Below are 21895 nucleotides of genomic sequence, written 5' to 3' on the forward strand. Positions count from 1 at the left end.
ATAGACCAGAAGATTATTTGTGAGGCTCATCCCCATCAGCCTGGTCCCTCGTGTATCTAAGTATTGTCTGTGTGCTCCATTTGTGTTATGCTGCCAATGTGCATGCATATAAGGATGGCATAATGGTTAAGGTGTTTGCTTTATAGCCAGACGTTGCAGGCTTTGATTCTCTCATGAGCTAATTGGCTACACTTGAAATGCTTTGCAAGGATAGTTAACCTAGTACTAATCTATTAACCCTATGCTGGCTGCCATGTACTGGATTGGACTGTATATGCACTTGTGTGTATGCATATCAAGTAGCTGACATGCTTATGTGTTGTGTGAAATTTTATTATATTTTAATGTATGCATGACACATATTGACACATTACACTTTCTTCCCACATTCAGCTTTCTATGCATTGTGGCTAGTGCTGCAACAAAACAGTAATGTAGCATACACAGTTGTACAGATAATTTATTCAGTAACACTACACTTTGCCATGTTTGCTGTATCTTACATTTCTACATCCATTATCTATTCACATATGTTCACACCTTCTGCAAAGAGTTGTACATGTAAACTGATTGTACATGTCTGCACATAGTCAGATCCATTGAAGCACACAATTGTACCTTTGACATGAGCATTCACTGACTTACCACTGATGTGCTGTAATGATGCTCACAGAAATGTCCTCTGCTCAGCAATTAGTAGGGTGGGTGACATACACCTGTGCTTGTGTATTCAACATTTGCATGGCAGTATATGTGTATGTGCCTGAAATTCTTAGCTTGCTTACCTATGCATGTTGATGTTACATGATTATGCATTACTGAGTATGTGTGTTTTATACGTGGTCATTTCTGTGGACATCAGAAATCATTCTGCCCATGTGACATACAGTTTTCATTTTGCTTAAATGTATTTTGGGTTGGCTTCTACAGCACCCTGTGTGCTCTACATATGCATTTGCAGTGTGTCAACTTACCTTGTCTTCCTTTTCCCTGATATGGACACAGGTTGTCCACCTCCCTTCCACGTTCATATTTCTGTATTATATTTTGCATATATGTTTGCCTTTGTTGTAATTATTGACCATTGCCATGTATTATGTTGTTGACATGGTGAACCTGTGCCAGCTGTATGGCCATTTTATGATGCAGAACAGCTGCACATAAGTTGCTGGCTACTTCTTGCAATATATCCTTGTTCTCATTATACTTGTGTGTTAACAATTGTTAACATTGTTGAAATCCATAAGCACAACCTGATATATTTTTAAGCTGTAGTGTTTTATTTTTGCAAATGCATGTCATTGGTGTGTATATGTGAATTAACCTTGATTTCATGTACGTTCCATGTAGGCCACTGACAGTCATACATATGCATTTACACCTGTGTTTTGCCTTTAACATAGCATATGTGTGTAGTATATGCATTCCATTACATGTTTGCTTGGGTTGTATATATCTACTTATGTATTTAGCAGACTCTTCTGGTTTTCTTCAGTACTTCTGTTTGGCACTGTGCTTGGTTGTTTATTGGTTGCAGGTTTAATTCTGTCCTCTGCTGGAGTTATCTAGCATTGTTAGACCTGCATTCTCATCTGTGATGTTGCTTAGCTTGCACTTGCACTGCTGATAGACTACTTGGATATGTGTTTATTTCCCCAGTTTGTACTATGATCCTTATTACCCTGCAGCACACATCTATTATTGGTTAAACACATCCAAGTATGACTGCTACACAGTTTGCAACATGTCATAATGTGATGATGCACAGGTAGATATGTTTTTCTGAATTTTACCATAACTAGCATGCATCCCCACCCTGTTTGTCAACTTTCCAATCCCCATGTTGTGCAGTGTGTCATCTGTATAGCTTACCTGTACCTACTGTTTTTTTTAACCTTTCTCTGTCATGTGTTGTGATATTTTTTCCATGAGTATACCTGCTGTGATGTCTTTCTCTTCCTCTTTTCCTATCTTTACCTTTCTTTCTATTCTTAAAAAATGTGTGTGGGGGGATTCAATAAACCCTACACAGACTTATTTTTCATGAAGGCATAGTGGCGTGGTGCTTACATGGAAGTAAGCAGAGTGCGATCAAGTAAATGGAGCTGAGGGGTGTGCACAAGTGCACGATTACGGAAGTGTCCTTGGCATGCAAATCACCTCATAAGCAGGTGAAATGCACACAAATGAGGGTGGTGGAGTGATCCAGCAAGCAGATAGGCAGTCCTGCAGACCCTGTGTTGATGTCCGTAATGTACACAGACATATTCCATGTACAAGATGTAAAAATGACACCAGGGTCTGTAAAAGTGTACTTAGAGTGTCAGAAATAGCACAGTGCACACAGATATGTGCAAAACTATCCACTGTGTGTCCAAAATCATATGGAAAATAATGTAAAATATTTTTATTTTTTTTAATGCCCACGGCAAGTTTGTGCAGTGTGCCACAGTGCACTAACTTGCCTTTATGGAAAAAAATATAAAAAGAGTGTAAAAAACAGACTTTGTGAATTTTTAACAGTATTGCATTATAGGACCCTATGTGGAGTATGTACAATGTTACACAGCTGTGGTTGCTAATGAGGCAGGGCCTGAAACCATGTAGTTTACAGATTCTGTACACTGATCTGTATGCAATTGTCTTGGGGTTACTGAGTAACACAGATGGGTATCTGTGTCCACAGATCCCATCCGTGTAGGCATAGAACCATTTTGGTGCCCACAGAAGAGGTAGCTGACATCAAAGGGGGGTATGCCTGAGTGCTTGTAAGCTCACTGAACCTCAGCAGTGCTTGTTTGTGTGGCATACCACTGAACAGGGGTGTATGTACACCAACGGCTAAGATGTGTTTAACTCTGAGATGCAGGTTTCATTATGTTTGCATCTGTTTGCGCAGCACACCACCATGCTGAGTGTGACCTTCCACTGGGTGTGTCTATGGACTGCTAAGCTCTCTTTACTTTTGTGTAGTGGGTCTGAGCAGCATCCCACAGTGCTCAGCAAGGAAGGCTGTCAAAAATAAAATTGGCTGAGAAAGCCATTGATATATTAATTACTGATGAGCCCTGTTTCACTTAAACTAGGGCCATTAAAACTCTTTAATGATGTACTTGGCAGGTGGAATGCATCATAGCTAGCCAATCACACAGACTACACCTACAGCAGAGCACTATACATTATGCATGCACTATACAGTCTGATTTTTACCCCATACTCTTCACCATTGGAGTAGAGACTTGGGAATTTTAGCTGAGAGAAAGTGAGGGGCTTCTGCAGGTCGGTTACATATGTATGTGCTAGATGCTGAGGTCAGTGCAGCTGCTGCTGATGCTGACCATAGGTCTAGACTGAGAAGGAGAAGAGTGCTCAGACTGAGGGTAACCTACCAGGAGCTCCATGAGCTGGAGATTGTAGAGCGTTACAAGGTGGACATGGACATAACACAAGAACTCACTGAGCTCTGCCAACCTCATCTCAGACCCAGAGCCAAAAGAGGGGAACCCATCCCAATGGAAGCAAATGTATATGTAGCCCTTAGGATACTAGCTACAGGTACTTTCCAAAGACCAACTCGGGACATGATGGGGGTCTTACAGCATCTGCTTCAAGGGAACTCCACCATTTCCTGGATACCATGCTACCACATGCCAGTGAGCACATTTATTTTCTCCACACCCCTGAGGAGAAGGCCAGCAGTATGTGACTCTTCTACCATGTAACACCCTACCCTGAGGTACTGGATGCCATAGATTGCACTCATGTACACATCAAGACACCCCTTGATGAGGAAGGTAGAATTTACATCAACCATCAGGGGTACCACTCCATCAACTGCTAGGTCCTGTGCAATGCCTAGGGCCTTATCCTGAATGTGTGTGTTGGCAGCCCTGGCAGTTATCATGACTCCCATATCTGGCATGCATCATAGCTGTACCAGATGTTTGTTGGTGGGGACACTCCACATGGCAATTTATTGGGGATGCTGGCTACACACTGGAACCGGGGATGATGACATCCATCGGAAATGCACACACACCCACTGAAGAATGCCATAATGAGGCATATGCACAAACTAGAAACATCATAGAGCATATGTTTGGGCTATTGAAGTCACTGTTCCATTGCCTCGATAAATCTGGTGGAGCCCTGCAGTACTGTGCAGCCACATGTGCACAGATGTTCACAGTATGTGCCATGCTACATAATATGATCCTGCAGAAACAGCTGCATCTGGATCAGCAAAGGGCAGGGATACACAGCCTCCCACCACTGCCTAGGTATCCACAGCTGCACCCACAGGGGGGACTTGGAGAAGGAACGCCTGAGGCAGTCCTTGTAGGCAAATGTAGGTGTGCCCAATGTGCCCTGGCCTTGGCAAAGAGACAATGCATGCACTGACAACCTAGGGCCCTAGGGACTGACACCTCTCTCTAACTCACATACACATTAGTAAAAATAATGCCAACTAGACTGCACAACCTGTACCTCACCATGTATTGGCTGTGGACTGTGTGCATTAGACAGAATTATCCTCAAACTACAGATCTGTCAACTGCTGCATTCACAAGGTAAGTCACTCTGCTATATACCACTTGTAAGGGGTACTACAATATAGTAGCATATGTCTGGACCTGCCACATGTATGCAAGGGAATATAGTTGGCTATATATAAAGTGTGCTATCGGGTTACTTGCAGAGATCTCTAGTGGGCTACTGGGCTACTTGTACAGATCTAACAGCCACTTGTGACAACAGGTACTCTGTTCACTAGTATGTGCCCCATAATATCCACTAGGCCACATGTCTGGAAACTCCACAATATTATTCAAGGGAGATGCCAAACACTGGGGGGTTACAGGACAGTTGCACGACTGTCTGTGCCAGCAGAGCATGGGCTGGTCTTCCCCCACCCCAAAAACATCAGTGTTCCCATACAACTGCTGTAACAGCAAGTCTACAATGATATACCAGCAGACCAGACAATTCTTGAATGATCTTGATAGTGTGAGGAATGAAACCTCTCTGTCTGGTGGCTGTTGTGGCTCACTGGTCAGGGACAGTAGCATGGGTGATGATGTAAATGGTTCAAATCTGGCAGCTTCCAACATATTTTGCATATGAGGTTCTTATATGGTGGTATTCCCACAGACTGTCATAACCCCTCAATCTGTTACTGCAACAAAGCTGGACAAAGCCAGAGTGAATGGGGAGACAAAAGGCCATACCTACAAGACAGACATTATACATGCTTTGAGTAACTTAGCAGGTGGCTAGTATAACAGCAGACTGCAACAGGTCAGATTAGCTGCAGGATGTAAAAGCCATCAGTGAAATGTGTCAGTAGGTACATCAGTTCAGTGACTGTCATTTACAGTATAGTATCAGAAAACCACAAATGTATCTGGAATAGACCAGACATATGGAGTGAAATGCTAGACATTCTGCAAAAACATGTACGGGGAGAAGCATGCAGACTGTCACCTCGTGTGTGATGTTACATCAAATACCCCAGTCACATCATACCTCTCAACCTCTTAGAGCAAAACATCTGGCCAAAACAATGACTAAAAGTGGGACCAAGGCCCACAGATAGGTACAGGTGTTAAATATTTGCTCTTACAAATGTAGAATGTCAGTAGAATGACAGGTCTTGCATTAGCATGAATCTCCTGATGTGTTTGGAGTCTGAAACTTAAATTTCTGTCATTATTTATTGACTGCAATCTTCACTGATTTGGCCACTAATTGGCCAGAAAGCTACAATGTTATGTAAAATGGACCAAATATATGAGACAAAATGCTGGACAGTCTGTGAAGCTCTGTATAGTTGTGAGGTATGTGTCACATATTAAGGTCATCAAACAGCCAGGGAATGCCTTGGACAATATCAAGGAAGTGCAGTACTGTGGCAACAGGTGCAGCAGCCAATGGCTTGCAGCACACATAATCCTGGACTGGAATGCAGGTAGTTCTGGCCTGGAGTAACCTTGTAAGTACTGACAGTCACTCTGGGCATGTTCGTACACTTGGCTAATTTGAGCCCAAGTCTGTCAGCTCTACCGCCCAAAGACCTGCTATGTGGAAATATACCTGTATATACATACAGCTATGTATACATATCTGTCTCTCATTATATAGATATATATCATAACAAGATGTATATATAGCTATATAAACTTCAATGATAAATAGACTCTCCACATATATCTACATACGACATTTACATAACGTACACACACAATAACATTTAAGGAGACATCACTGTTATACACATTATAGATATGTGTGGGAATGTATGAATGTCCTCACATATCCCATAATGCTGGGGTTATCTATACTTACACATCACAACAGTTGTCCAATGGAAGCAGACCAAGGCCACAACAGTAATTATTCCACTCACCCACAGACCCCTGTACCTGTGGACTGTCACCCTGTAGACAGACGCAGGCATACAGGTGTTATAATGTACAATGGGTGCAATGCATGCCTTGAACAAGCCATATTGTCCCTGTCCACATGTCTGCCTATCAAACTGCAAACAGCCACATATGGTCAGACTGGTAAGTGTACACACATAGCAGGGATATTACCAGGTATCCACCCCTAGGACACTAGATACAAGAACAGTACCAAGCAGTATCACTCTGCAGGCCACACATGCTGTGTAACACAAGGCCACTTTTCATACTCTACAAGTACTGCGTCTGCATCAACAAATGCAACAGATATAACCTGTGTCATGTGCAAAAAGTACTGTGCACTGTAGCATGTAATACCTAGATAGGTAGACGTTCTAATCTCACATCATCCACTTCTGTGTGTGTGTGTGTGTATCAATATATCCTCTCAGAACACTATGGACATGTCCATATGGGCTATCTCCATGCAATGGCATGTATTTTATGGCCCAATGACTGGTTGCTGGCCTCTAAATACCCTCCTTTACAAGGCCTGCTGATGTCATCCACCTTAAGAGCACTGTCTGACAATCTATTAACAGATAAACTCCGTGGCACATGTGATAAGTACTGCAAGCTATACTGTGCATTACAAGATAGGTAGGGTTTCTAATCTCAAGTGTGTGTGTGTGTGTGTGTGTGTGTGTGTGTGTGTGTGTGTGTGTGTGTGTGTGTGTGTGTGTGTGTGTGTATTTGTGTGTGTGTGTGTGTGTGTGTGTGTGTGTGTGTGTATACATGCATGCATGCATGTGTGTGTGTGTCTATTACTAGGTAGGCAGAGATTCTAATTTCACAGCATCCATATGTGTGTGTGTGTGTGTGTGTGTGTGTGTGTGTGTGTGCGTGTGTGCGTGTGTGCGTGTGTGTGTGTGTGTGTGTGTGTGTGTGTGTGTGTGTGTGTGTGTGTGTGTGTGTGTGTGTGTATTACTAGATAGGCAGGGATTCTAATCTAATAACATCCAACTTGTGTATGTCATTGTCTATTACTAGATAGGAAGAGATCCTAATCTCACACCATCCATCGTGTGTGTGTGTGTGTGTGTGTGTGTGTGTGTGTGTGTGTGTGTGTGTGTGTGTGTGTGTGGGTGTGTGCGTTTGTATTACTAGGTAGGCATGGATTCTAATCTCACAGCATCCAACATGTGTGTGTGTGTGTTTGTGTGTGTGTATTACTAGGTAGGCATGGAGTCTAATCTCACAGTATCCAACGTGTGTGCATGTGTGTTTGTGTGTGTGTATTACTAGGTAGGCATGGAGTCTAATCTCACAGTATCCAACTTGTGTGTCTGTGTGTGTGTGTGTGTGTGTGTGTGTGTGTGTGTGTGTGTGTGTGTGTGTGTATTACTAGATAGGCAGGGACTCTAATCTCACAGCATACAACTTGTGTGTGTGTGTGTGTGTGTGGGGGGGGTGTAACTATATCCCCTTTCAGCACATCTGTCTTTTCTTTGTGCAATGGTTATGCATTTTATGGCCCTGTGGCTAGCCACTGCCCCTAAATTGCCCTCATCTACATAAGCATAATTGATGTCTGCCACCATCTAGATGTATACGTGTAGAATACCCAGGTGATATGTATCAGGGGTAGCAGACCTTGTCATAGGGTATGAAAGCATGATGATGCTGACTATCCCCATTGTCTCTGACACACTGTTCTACACATATGCACCTAGGGAGCCATGCACATATACTGGCATACCTTGCTGATGTCATATTTCTACTGTGCTGCCTTGCCATCCTGTGCCATTGTATTGCTGCCATGTGTCCATGGTTTAACCGCTCAGACTCCTGGGACATAAATATACAGAGGTCTGTGACACACCTGCCATTTTGTAGCACTACCAACTGTGTACCGTCAGGCAACAAAAATACACAGACTTTGATGTGTAGTCATGACATGCCAGCATACAGTACCTGTCGTGGCCCACAATGACTACCATGGTTTAACACTTCTGCACTACACAAACACATGTAAAGTAATATAGTCACCCTGTGCATCAGACACATATTTGCAGGTCACTGCATGGATGGCACAGATGGCAGGGATGTGGCAGAGGTATAATCACATGTACATGGTGCAGTGTGGTGGTGCCAAAGGCCTATGCTGTGCCAAACAGTTGACAGCGTGTGTGTGAGTCAGGAAGGGGTGCTGATTAGACAGGCCATAGAGAGGCACCGTGTGTGCCTTTTGGTAACCTGCATGTGACATGGTGTTAGACTGTGTGCGTGTACACAGTCAATCCCAGTGTTAGCCCTACATATGTGTATGGTGGACAGCTGTGGACTGTACATCATAGAGTGGACAGTTCACAATCTCTGGACATATACACAGGAACTGGCTTCACCATGAGTACCACTGGCACCACCATGTTCAAGGTCAGATGCGGTGCTAGTACCTGATGGTGACTGCTGTCTGCTGGGCCCATGTCCCACATGGATTTAACCAGGACCACGTGCCCATGGCTGGCACATTGTGGTGTTGACAGCACACTTCCCTCTGTAGCGCTGGAAGTACTGCCACTATGGAAGCATGAGTATGTATGGCCATGTGGACTCTCAGCAGATGGTGCTGCTGGTCTATGTCCACTTGTCCAATGCCCATCTCCAACCAGATATTCCCAGCACAGACAATGTGCAGTCAAAGACAGACACTGTCTCAGCCCACTGTCTGTCCACTACATCTGTGAACCAATCCAGGGTGTCACCAATGTGTGGAGGCAGTCACAGATGACAGACTGTGCTGCATCCAGAGCCTTAAGCATCCATCTGGTGCTGCATTCAGAATGTGCCTGTGCCTTCATGACAGCCAGAAACATGTGGCAAATGACTCGTGATGTGACACTTGCAACAGGTGGTGGTTGGGCAGCAGTCCTCCTTCAAGCACCCCTGTCAATCTGCCCGTGTGGGACCTTGCCAGTTCTCTGGCACCGGCCAATGTCTACACTCACTGATGCCATAGTTGTTACACTGTCCTGTACAATGCCATCACCCTCTGACTGTCCAATATCTGTGGCCTCTTGGGAATGGGTATGTGTGGGCATACTGAATGCGTGCGGGCACAATGGGGGCAGAAGAGGAATGTCAACCTTTGGGACAGATTCAGCTCCTGACAAACCTATCTGTTCTTCACTATGGCCACCACCATCATCAGAATCTAATGAGACACTGACATTAGGTTGTGAGGGGGACAGACACCAACCCCCCATTCACATGTGAGAAGCAAGACAAAAGCAATACATTACTACCTGCACTATTATGTATGGTAATCCACACAGATGCATACAGATGAGGATCCACAACTACATTACATGTGCCACATCTTCTCATCTCTGCTCCCATGCACAACAGACAAACTCACAACAACATGCACAGACAAGTCAGGACCTTTATAACATGCACTTCATCTATATCCAGTTAATGTTGCCATTACAATACACCTGTGAGGTATGTAAAATGACAGTGTATATGACAGAACTACACATAAAACCCAGTACACCTAACTTGAGAATGATATGCCAGTTGTAGTATCACTGCTTCAGGTATGTACCATCTCCCTATTGTGGTTGAACAGGCATCTCAGAGTAATTGCCTCATGTATAGCAGGCTGTGTAGACACTCAAAACTATAAGTGCAAAAGTGTTAATGTTTGTAGAAATACACACCTGTGATTACCCAGTTTATGCACTGTAGTTAACTGTTCCAGACTCGAGCATACAAACAGTCTATGCTTGCTAAGCTCAACAGTTGCACATAGGGAGAAATGGCAGCCCTTAATCTTCTTAGGGTATATAGGTTCATAGGTTCATAGGTTCATACTAGGCTATCTGCACTGGGGCAATTATAAGCCTAGCCCAATTCTGTATGGCTTACGCCACCCCTTGATTTGAGTATACTGTGCCCTTTTTAAGGTTTAGTTTACTGTGCCTCTGTCTAATAGTGACACGGGAGTAATCCCTGGGACAAACCTACAATCCCCCATCCACCTATCGAGATTCTTCTTGAAGAGATTCAGTGAGGTGCTCTGCCTCACATGAACTAGAATTCTATTCCAGAGCGAAGGGAGCCTCTGGGTTATGAACCTGTCCCTCCAGCAAGTTCTATTTATTTCTGTGCTGAGGTTCAAGTCCCTCGAGCATGTGGCTCTAAGGGATTTAGATTTACTGAGGTGGAGCATGTCCATTAATTCTGGATTTGACATAGCTTTGTATGTCAGGCATAGATCGCCTCGAAGTAGGCGGTATGCAACTGAGTAGAGTTGGAGTTTTTTTAACCGAGCAGCATATGGCATCTGTTTGAGACCCTTGATCCTCTTGGTGAGATACTTTTGGGGTCTTTCTAATTGCTGCAGGTGTCGGGTAAGGTACATCCCAAAGGGGCATTGTATTCTATGATGGGCCTGATGAGGGATGAATAAAGGGGCAAGATTACCTCTCTTGATCTAGATGTGAAACCCTTCGTGATGAGGTGGGCTATGTAGAAGGTCTTTTTATCCACTTTGGCAATGTGGTTTTCAAAGGAGAGATTGCTATCAACTTGGGTCCCCAGGTCCCTAATAACTTTCTCTGTACTTAATGGGTTTCCGCCTATGTGGTAATTTGTGGGCACATTGTTTTTGCCAAAGGGTATGACTATACATTTTTTAGCATTTAGTTTTAAACCATGGTGGTGGCACCAGTTATCTGTCTCTGTGAGACCTTTTTGAAGGATGTTTGTGTCAGCTGGAGAGTTGATTATGGCACCCAGTTTGCAGTCGTCTGCGAACTTGGTGAGCCATAGTCCTCCCACGTTTGCCTGTACCTTGGAAAAGTATATACCAAACAAGAGTGGTCCCAGGACAGAACCCTGTGGGATGCCACTTGTGACCAGTTTCGAGTCTGACATGGCTCCAGCAACTCTCACTCTGTGGGTTCTGTCTTTGAGCCAGTTTGCGACCCATGTTGTGACATAGGGGTTTATATTTAAGCTGGATAGCTTATCTATGATGCCCGAGTGGGGTATTGTGTCAAATGCCTTTGCAAGGTCCAGATGGGCTGTGTGGACTACCTTCCCTTCATCTATGGCTTTGGTGACTGTTTCGAAGAAGTCAACAAGGTTCAAAAGGCTGGATCTGCCCTTGACAAAGCCGAACTGGGTAGGACCTAGTGTCTGTAGGTCCCCAATGTCTGTGTTTATGAGCTCCATGATGATCCTCTCCATAGCCTTGCAGACTAAGCTAGTCAGGCTTATGGGGCAATAGTTTCCAGGGTCCGTAGAGGCTCCACCTTTGTGGAGTGGGCCCACTGTTGCTGTACGCCATTCTGTGGGCACACATCCTGCAGTGAGGCTGAGATTGTATAGCTGTTTTATCTGAGGGATTAGTTCCTCTTGGAGTTCATGTAGGACGCAACCTGGGATGCCATCTGGTCCCATGGAAGCAGTGTTTTTTGCTTTGGAGAGGGCAGCCTTCACCTGAGCATCAGAGATGTTTGGGAGGCAGCCCTCTGCCGGGATAGATACTTGCTCTTTTGGGGGGGAGGGGGTGGAGAAGTTTGCACTGAACCTGTCTGCCAGGATATTGGCAATGTCTGTGGGTTCAGTGTATTTTTTGTCATTTAGAATGAACTCAGAACAAGTCTAGGAGTTGCATCCCAGGTTTCTAATATAACTGAAAAAAGCCTTATGATTGTCTTTGGTGTCCTGTGCAATATTTCTCTCAAAGCTGGCCTTGGAGGATTTTATGAGGGATCGTAATTTTTTGCTAGTACTGATCAGAGATGCCTTCCCTATTAGGGATTTTGCATGTAGTATCTTCCTCCTTCTGTTGTACTGTTTGTTTATGGCAGGGGTCCACCAGACTGGACGCCTGCCTTTGGATGATTGGGTCTTGGTTTTGTTTGGGATAGCATGATCCATGCATTCCTGGAGATGTCCGTAGAATGCATTTATATAGGATTCTGCAGTCTGGGCCGTAGTTTCCACTGGCCCTGGGGCCTTGAAGGATTCCACTTCAGTTTTGAGAAGTGAGAAGTTCACTTTTGAGAAGTTTTTCACTGTGGTTTTCTGGGCTGGGGGTGGGGTCGGGATGTGGACATCCAGTGAAATTAGTTTATGGTCTGATCTTACCAATGAGGGATATACTTCTGCTGTGGAGCATAGTGTCCCCATGTTGGTAATGATCAGGTATAGTATGTTGTCCCCTCTTGTGGGAGTGGTGACTAGTTGTTCAATAGCATTTGAGTTTATAATTTCCAGGAACCTTTGGGCTAAGGTGCTGGGGCTTGAGTAGTGCTCCCAGTCAATGTTTGGGTAGTTGAAGTCGCCCAATATAATGGTGTTCGGAGAGATCTTCATGTTCTCCAATGTTTTTAGGAAAGCCGAGTGGGATTCCTGTCTTTGAGAGGGTGGTCTGTAGGATGCTATAAACTGAAAAGCAGTCTTGCCCATTGTTAGTTGCACATGGATGGTCTCCGATACTTCGTGCAATGCCACTAACCTGGAGGTGTGGACATCCTTGATAAATATGGAAACTCCCCCTCCTTTTGTGGTTCGGTCCGGGGTTTGGGGCCGAAAAGCATGATATGAGGTATAGCCTGGTAGTGCTGGGGTGCTCTCTGGAGCCTTGAACCAGGTTTCTGTCACTGCACAGATATCGATGTTCTCCATACTGAGGAGAGCTTCGAGTGCGTGCATCTTGAGGTTAAGACTTCTGGCGTTTAGCAGCATTAACAAAAAAACAAGCTGCAAGGAAATATAAATAACAACCAGAACTGAAGCAAAGCTTTCGATAAACAATTAATAATCCTAATACAAACAAAAAAATAACCAAAAATGGTTTAAATATTGTAGTCAAGGTCATGACAGTTCAATGTCAAAAACAAATCATGTCAATAAAATAATTAAAAAAAAAAAAAATTAACATTAAAATTGAAAAAACAAAAAACATTACATAACAAACCTTTGCAATTGTTTAATAACAGGTTAGGTAAGGTTAGGTTTTTGTTATTTAAAGAAAAAATGTCAAAAAAATCATAAAGAATTCATTCATACTCTTTTTAATTCAAGTAAACAATACTATCACACACCTCTGGGGAGGAGGCCATTATCAATAACTCTACTCTAAAGAATCTATGCTCAATACCTGAATCAACTATGTGCTTATACAAGACATTACTGTCAATGGCCCTTCTAATCTCCGATTTGTGTTCAATGATGCGTTCTTTTAGCTTTCTAGTGGTCTTGCCCACATAGAATGCAGTACATTTCACACAATTAGCTAAGTATACCACATTAGATGTAACACAAGTGGTGGAAAAATTAAACTGATAAACTTTACCACTAATAGGATATCACTGCAACCAACCATAATATCAGAACAGCAGGAACAATTAAAACAACCATACATACCGGGCTTAGTGGTAGAAGTCCTCTCTACAGGTCTAAAAAAATCTTTGTAACATAACATACTCTTCAAGAACTTCATATTTCTATATGAGAAAAAGCGCCTGTCACCAAGAATGTCTTTAATCTCACTAGATGCCATTAATACAACCCAATTCCTCTGGATTATTTGTTTTACAAAACAAGTCAAGGTATTATAACTAGTAAGATACCTAGTACATACTTTTGAACATTCTGGGTTAACAGAACCAACATCATCCCCAAGAAAAATCGGCTTCAATATTGTCTTCCTATTGGCTAAAACTTTATTTTTTAAATCTAAAACTAATTTAGAATCATAACCACTATCCAGAAACTCTTTGGACATCTCATCCAACTGTAAATTAAATGTAGCATCATCAGTATTTAATCTACTAACTCTGTTAAACTGTGAAGTCACAATCCCCTTAAAGACATGTGGGGCATGCATGCTGGAATAATTAATGTATCTATCAGAGTTTACCTCCTTTCTGTGAATACTGGTATGGATAGAACCCTCACGTTTTTGTATCTTAACATCCAAGAAATTAATCTCACTGTCAGAGGCGTCCATCTTAAATTTCAGGAAACTGGTGGTTGCATTTAAATAATGAACAAATTCATTCAACTGTGAAAGGGAACCTTTCCAAACCATAAAACAATCATCAACGAAACGTTGATAAAAACATATATTACTTACAAAAGAATTATCCAAATTATAAATATGAGCTTTCTCCCATTGGTATAACACCAAGTTGGCATAAGTGTTAGCCACAGAAGTACCCATGGCTACACCAGTAAGTTGCAAATATAAGCATTCATCAAACAAAAAAATATTGTTCCTCAAAACTACATCTAGAAGAGAACAAATATTCTCAACAGATCTATTCACAAAAAAAGATTGGGAGATCAAAAATTGTCTGACAGACTCAATACCAAAATCATGCGGTATTACAGTAAAAAGGGATGCTATATCAAGCATTACAAATAAATACTCACTTTGTCGACAGGAACCACCAATGCTATTAAACCAGACACGCAATTTACAAAGAAAATCAGATGTATCTCTTAGCACAGAAGTGCATTTAGGTAAATATAGTTGCAATTGTGTTTGCAAATATATAGATATAGGTTCGGTGATCCACCCCCCTCCCGATACAATTGGTCTCATGGGGGGGGGTTGGTCACCGACTTGTGTATCTTAGGCAGCCCATAGAGACAAGGGATAATTGGACAAGGAATGGTAAAAAAATGAAATAAATCCAGAGTAATATCACCACTAATTTGCAAATCATAGATCACCATATTGACATAACTAATACATCTTTTAACATCTATTGATGTAATACATTTAAAAGCCTCAACATCATTCAGTAGAACGGAAACTAAAGATATATACTTAGGCCGATCCATAAGAACTACAGCCCCACCTTTATCGTCTTGTTTAATCACTAAATCTTTACTCGCCTGTAGACTTTTGAGCGCTTGGTACTCATCAAATGTTAAACTGAGAAAATCTCAAAATATTGCAATCAGAATACAACATTCTTAATTCCCTCTCACGCAAATCATGAAATGCTGTAACTACAGGCATACTAGAAGGTATAAAGGTACTGCGCCATTTACATGAAACTCCATTAGCGACAGAGTTACCAAACAAAACCTGTAAATTTACATTTCTAATGAAGATCTTAAGGTCTGTGAGTGCAGTCACTAAATCACCCTTCGCTGTAGGAATAAAATTAAGCCCTTTATGTAGTACTGAACAATGAGCAGAGTTCAAGTTAAAGGTTGAAAGGTTGAGAATGCCTTTAGTCATTTGCAACTTACTTTGCCCTGCCCTAAAGGGCTCTCATTCTTACGTTTGCCTGGGATAACTGTTTGTCCCATAAACGGTTTCATTCTTGGAGAGGAACGCTCAATTACAGCCTCCGGCTGTTCTAGATGAAAGCGTTTGCCAGAGAAATTAAATGTAAGTTGCTGTGCCTTCTTAACCACAGTGGAACGTGAGTTAGCCTCTCCATCTTGCTTGTCACTAAGTTCCGACTGAGAACAAGCATTCGTGGAGGCTAGCGTTGACGTCACCAAAGTAGGTGTGTTCACTTGCAAGTGATTCGACGAAACTGCCAAAGCCGGTTCCTGTTGTTGTGCAGTATCAGCTGTAGTTTCAGAAAAGCCATCAAGAACATCTAAACTTCTCTTATTACTAAGTACTGCAGCATTAGGTTTAAAAGTTTGATCATTTTTCGGCCATGAGAAAATATGACCCCTTTGGAAGTCAGTGATATCACGCGTAAGTTTATGCTTCTTCATTACTTCCAAATGGTCATCCAGTGCTTGTGTTCTGTCAAGTAGCTGTTGATATAACTCACCCATAGACTCAAACACAGGCATATCCATTAATTCAGTTTCCATATTAAGTATCTCATCTTTAAGTTCCTTCTCGATAGTTGAAAAGAATTCATTCATTAAACTCATGTAGTCCAAGCTTAACTTGATGTTAAGTTGCTGCCAACGTTTCAGGAGCTCAGGATAAGCGTTCCCATATGAAGGCATCTTGAGAACTCTCAAGCCACGTGGGACTATGCTTTTATCTAGATATGCAGAGAAGCTAAAACGCTGCCATTGTAAGCGTTTATAAGTACCCACTTTTCGTTCAAAAAGATTCAGCTTTTTATGGAAATCTGAAACATTCTCAGATTTCCAATGTTCATCACTTTTCAGTGTAGAACAAACCGAAGAGGCAAACTGTAGTAAAGGATTAGTCTCATTCATAAACAGAGACTTGACAGAGTTAACGGTCTTCACCACTTCCATGTTAAATAAATGGATAAAGGACTGCAACACGACCCTTTAACTTGTTCTCAGAAATGCAGCAAAGAGATTAACAAAAAAACAAGCTGCAAGGAAATATAAATAACAACCAGAACTGAGAAAAACACATTTTATAATAGCAAAGCTTTTAGATAAAATCCTTCCTCAATACTAATACAAACAAATCTAAAAACCAAGTGGTTTAAATACAGGTCAATGAAGTCACATGATCAGCAGTCCAAAAATCATGTGACCACAAGTATATAAAACAAAATCATTAAAATTAGAAAGAACATTAGAAAAAACATAACATTATCGCAACCTAGTATGTTGCAATTTAATAAGAACAGGTTTCAGGATAATCATATTATTTAAACCTGGAAAATGGTCAGAATTCAACCTAAGAATCCATTCATACTCTTTTAATTCAAGTAAATTACCACTATCACCACCTCTGGCAAGAGGCCGTATTACATCAATAACTCTAAAAGAGAATCTATGCTCAATACCTGAATCAACTATGTGCTTATACAAGGCATTACTGTCAATGGCCCTTCTAATCTCCGATTTGTGTTGAATGATGCATTCTTTTAGCTTTCTAGTGGTCTTGCCCACATAGAATGCAGTACATTTCACACAATTAGCTAAGTATACCACATTAGATGTAACACAAGTGGTAGAAAAATTAAACTGATAAACTTTACCACTAATAGGATGTTTGAACTTATCACTGCAACCAATGGATTCTTAGGTTGAATTCTGACCATTTTTCAGGTTTAAATAATATGATTACCCTGAAACCTGTTCTTATTAAATTGCAACATACTAGGTTGCGATAATGTTATATTTTTTCTAATGTTCTTTCTAATTTTAAAGATTTTGTTTTATATACTTGTTGTCGCATGATTTTTGGACTGCTAATCATGTGACTTCATTGACCTGTATTTAAACCACTTGGTTTTTAGATTTGTTTGTATTAGTATTGAGGAAGAATTTTATCCTAAAGCTTTGCTATTATAAAGTGTGTTTTTCTCAGTTCTGGTTGTTTAGCAGCATTACCCTTAGTTTCTTGTTCCTTGTGCTGTCTATGTGGGTGGGTTTGACTTTTGAGCCTTGCCTAAAAAAGGCACTATGGGGGTGGCAAGACCCTTTGCCAATATCCAAAAGCCCAGTGGTGACAGGTGCAAGCCGTCCCTAGCGAAGCAACGTGGCTTGTCGAGCATGTCATCCCAGGCTGACAGACACTGGATCCCCTTTGAATGACACCAAAATTTTAACCAATTGTTAAAATTGATCATTTTGTCTTTGTACTGTGGCATCATTCTAGGTGAGGGTAAGATGCTGCTCAAGGTCAGGGTCATACCAGCCTGGGCTACATGATCAGAGAGCTCCTCTATGTCTCTTTTCATGTAGTCCAGGGAGGTACATCTCAGGTCATTCACACCAGCATGTACAATGACTGAGTCATGTTTGTATTTGCTTTGGAGTGACCTGAGTGCTTGCGTTATGTGGCGGATCCTAGCACCCGACAGGCAGCTCACCGTGACCTTCTCTTTATTCAGCCTGGTGAGCAGCACGTCAGTGTGTCTGACAATAGAGTCACCTATTACAAGAGTATCAGGTGTGTTATTCAGCCTTAAGGGCTGTGGCTGCTTGGCACACTGACTTTGTGGGTTATGTGTTGTTTTGAGGTAGCGTTTGCTTGGATGTCTGCTTTGGAGGTCTCTGTTGCTTAGGTAGATATTTATTTAGAGCCTCCGAGTATGTTTTTGTGTATTTATGTATTTGGTTCGCTGATGTGGTGGGATAATGTGATACTGGAATAGTGTTGTGTGAGGTTACGTTCTCCTCCTGACTGGTTACACCAGTTTAGAGATGAGAGAGCTCAGCCTCCAGTTTGGCTAAATAGTTGCATTTCTCACATATATTTGAACCTGTTTGGAGGAGGAGAGGGTTGTCCGTGTACATGAGACAGTTGTAACATTGCCTCAAAATTCCCAGATTCACCAGCTGGATTGGAGAGGAAACCATTGACTGACCTTTGGACATGCTAGAAATATAGGGAAACTGAATTTAAGATGGACCAATAGAGGACAGGGTAATCATAGAGAGTATAAGAGTAAGTAGTGTTTATGGTTTAATAGTGCTAACTTGTAGGATTACTTAATTGGACCAGTGAAGGGCTTTAGAATGAGAATATGGCATTAGAGCAGTTCTAAGGGAAAAAGTGAAGAGCAGACTTTGTGGAGCCAGGAATACTTTAAACCCAATTAGGTGGTGCTGCCCGCTGTTGCGCTATGCTCAAAAACGCGCAAAACCACGCAAAAGAGGGTTTTAAGAGAGGAAGATGAAGGAGTTTTGGAATTGAACCAAAATGGCCAATAAAACTGCAGTTTCAAGTCAGTAACCACTCCCACAGGGGCAGGCAGGCTGCTCAATGTTTTTCACTGCCACTGATCAACAGAGAGACTTCCCTTTAGCCCAAGCAAAAAATGGCCTCACAGAAACTTACAAACAGTTCAAGAACAGCATGCCTGTAACTGAACTTTTTTAAATCTCAGAAAAGTGGGAAAAAAGCAAGATTTTTTTTGTTTTTGTTTTTTCAGAGATAGCAGAGGTTCACAAGTATCAACAAGTTATAACAGTGCAGTAAATGACCCCACACAAGAGTGCTTGGCCAAAGACAGATAAAATGCAAGTTTTGAGAAAAAAACTATTTTAAAAATAAGTGCAAACAGGAAATTCAGTAAACAACTCTAGGGTGTGCTCTAAATACAGTTACTAATGCAGGATCCGTAAAACAACAGTATCACACTTAACAAGTATAGGACCATGGGCTTTGGCCACACCTGACAGACCTATGAAAAGGTGAGGGAGAGGTGTTGTCAGCATCACCAAATGCTGCAGTGCTGCAAGGTAATATATGCATATATCCACATGTATGGCAGTTGCTGTGATACTGGCTATATTGCTGACATTCTGAGTATGTGTGCATAACTGTCCATAAAACCCAACCCCCCAATGCAGATAGACCTGACACTCATGTACTGGTATGTACAGCCTGTCACAATGACTGATATAGTATTACACTGGTGAACACAGTAAGCTTACCTGGACGCTCCTCTTCTGTTGATGTTGTGGCACCCACCTCCAGGATGTATGGTGTGATGTATGCCTGACAGCTGTTGGTTGAGAGTCGTTGTTCCATTACAGGCCATCCACTGGTTGCAGCATCATCCCTGGCAACAGCAGCTGCCCTATGGCATGCAGCATTCACCATATATGTGGCCCGGTGTCAGCTCTGCTCATAGGTCATGTCCTATTGGCCAGTCTGATTAACAGCCAGCACAAGGTCTGCCCACAATGCTGCCTGCTGCTCACAACTGTGCCAATCCCTGTTAAGGAAGATGTGATAGTGGTACCTGAGGCCATCCAGTATTACGTCATTCTCTGTAGTTATGAATGGCAGATATAGGTAGGTTCATAGGTAGGTACTAGGCTATCGGCCCTGGGGCCTATACAATCCCAGCCAAAAAGGTACCCTGGTTTTTGCCACCCAAGAAAATTATTTTCTTGTGCCACTGTTGAGCAGAGCCACAGAGGTGATCCCCGGGGTGAATTTCCTATTTCCCATCCAATTATAGTGTCTCCTATGATACATGGTTCCTGAAAGATAACAAGAGGGAAACACAATACAGGACCACATATATGGATGCCCACTATAAACAGATCCTGCATGCCCATAATGGCCTGCACTATTCACTGCTCCCTCACACATCATACCCCACAGTCTGGTAATACACATGTGTGGATATCACCAAGATAGTAGCAATACTGGGTTATGTCCCTGTGTGCAGAGATAGATTCTGATGTATGTCTCTACACCAATCACTGCAGTCTACTGTGGTGTGTCCCCTATGGGCAATTCCCACTAATATATCATACGGCTACTGTCAGACAAATAGCAGTATGTTATTACAACAACTATATGGGGACAGTCCAGCAACACCAGTGTGCCAAAATGACAGAAAGCAATGCAAACCTGCTGTAGTATATGTCCCCTGCAGGCATCATACCTCTCAACTATACAGATGTTTGTCCTAATCACACAAACCTGTGGATGTCTGGCAAATGATTGGCCAATCATTGATGGTTGATGTCAGAATATACAGTCAGATTCTGACTTTCACACATCATACCCCTCAAAAAACAGTTATGCTACATTAATATGTGTTAGTTGGGTTCCTATTAGATGACAAAAGATGCATTCTTTCGAATGCGTCTTGGTCGAACTTGAAAAGATGAAAAGGCAAAATGCTGAAGCAGCATGTAAGCAAATTCTACCCTGGGAAAGAAATCGCTTGGCCGCGTCCATCACTTTGCCATTTTTGTTACTGTAGTGCGATCTCACAGTTGGTATATTTAAGTAGGAGTGTGTGTATGGGGGGGCGAAGTCCCCCATTTTATAAGTGTTTTTTTTTTTTGAACAGCAATTTTTTTCCCTTGGACAAAAATTGCTGTTCTAAGTGTTCGAGTTTGTAAGCTTTCACTTACATGGGGTCGTAAATCATCATTCGCTTTTCGAAGCGTTCAGTGATTTAATATAGACCCTATTAGTCTACTCACATTCTTACATTGTATGGGCAATACATATACTCTGTCACTGAGTTTGCCCTTTGGCTCACCATTAATTATGGCTTTGCCCTGATATCTTGCTTAGGAGGTTGACAGATATGTTAGCATAGCCGTCAACCAAACTGGGACACAGGTCAATGACACAGGGACATAGCCAGAGTACAACAGGGACATTCAGGGACACATTTACAGTGTTAAAACTATGTATGTAACACATTCACAGAATGAGAGGAGGTGACATACAGTACACGGTTTGATGTTACAGGAGTGTACAACCTTAGTTATTGTCACTATGTACTATGTGTAATCCGCTAGCTTTCCAACAATAGCTGACCATTGCGGGAGGGATTGATAGGGACACAGCTGAGATGTGCTGGAAAACAGGGACAGGTGTGAGTCATATCTGTAGATGTAGGACAGCAGAGTATCAATGACATCTCAATACCATAGATCGATGACAAGCCTACTGTTATACTCCCTATTACCCATACCTCCATCCTCCCATCTGCTTCCTGTGATATGGAGAAATCTATTACATACCTGGTGGAGTGCAGTATTCCTTTTTTTAATCTTTCCTCTGGAAAAGC

Source organism: Protopterus annectens, chromosome 2.part1, assembly GCF_019279795.1.
Source record: "Protopterus annectens isolate FY-2018-M chromosome 2.part1, PAN1.0, whole genome shotgun sequence".
NCBI classification, from domain to species: domain Eukaryota; kingdom Metazoa; phylum Chordata; order Ceratodontiformes; family Protopteridae; genus Protopterus; species Protopterus annectens.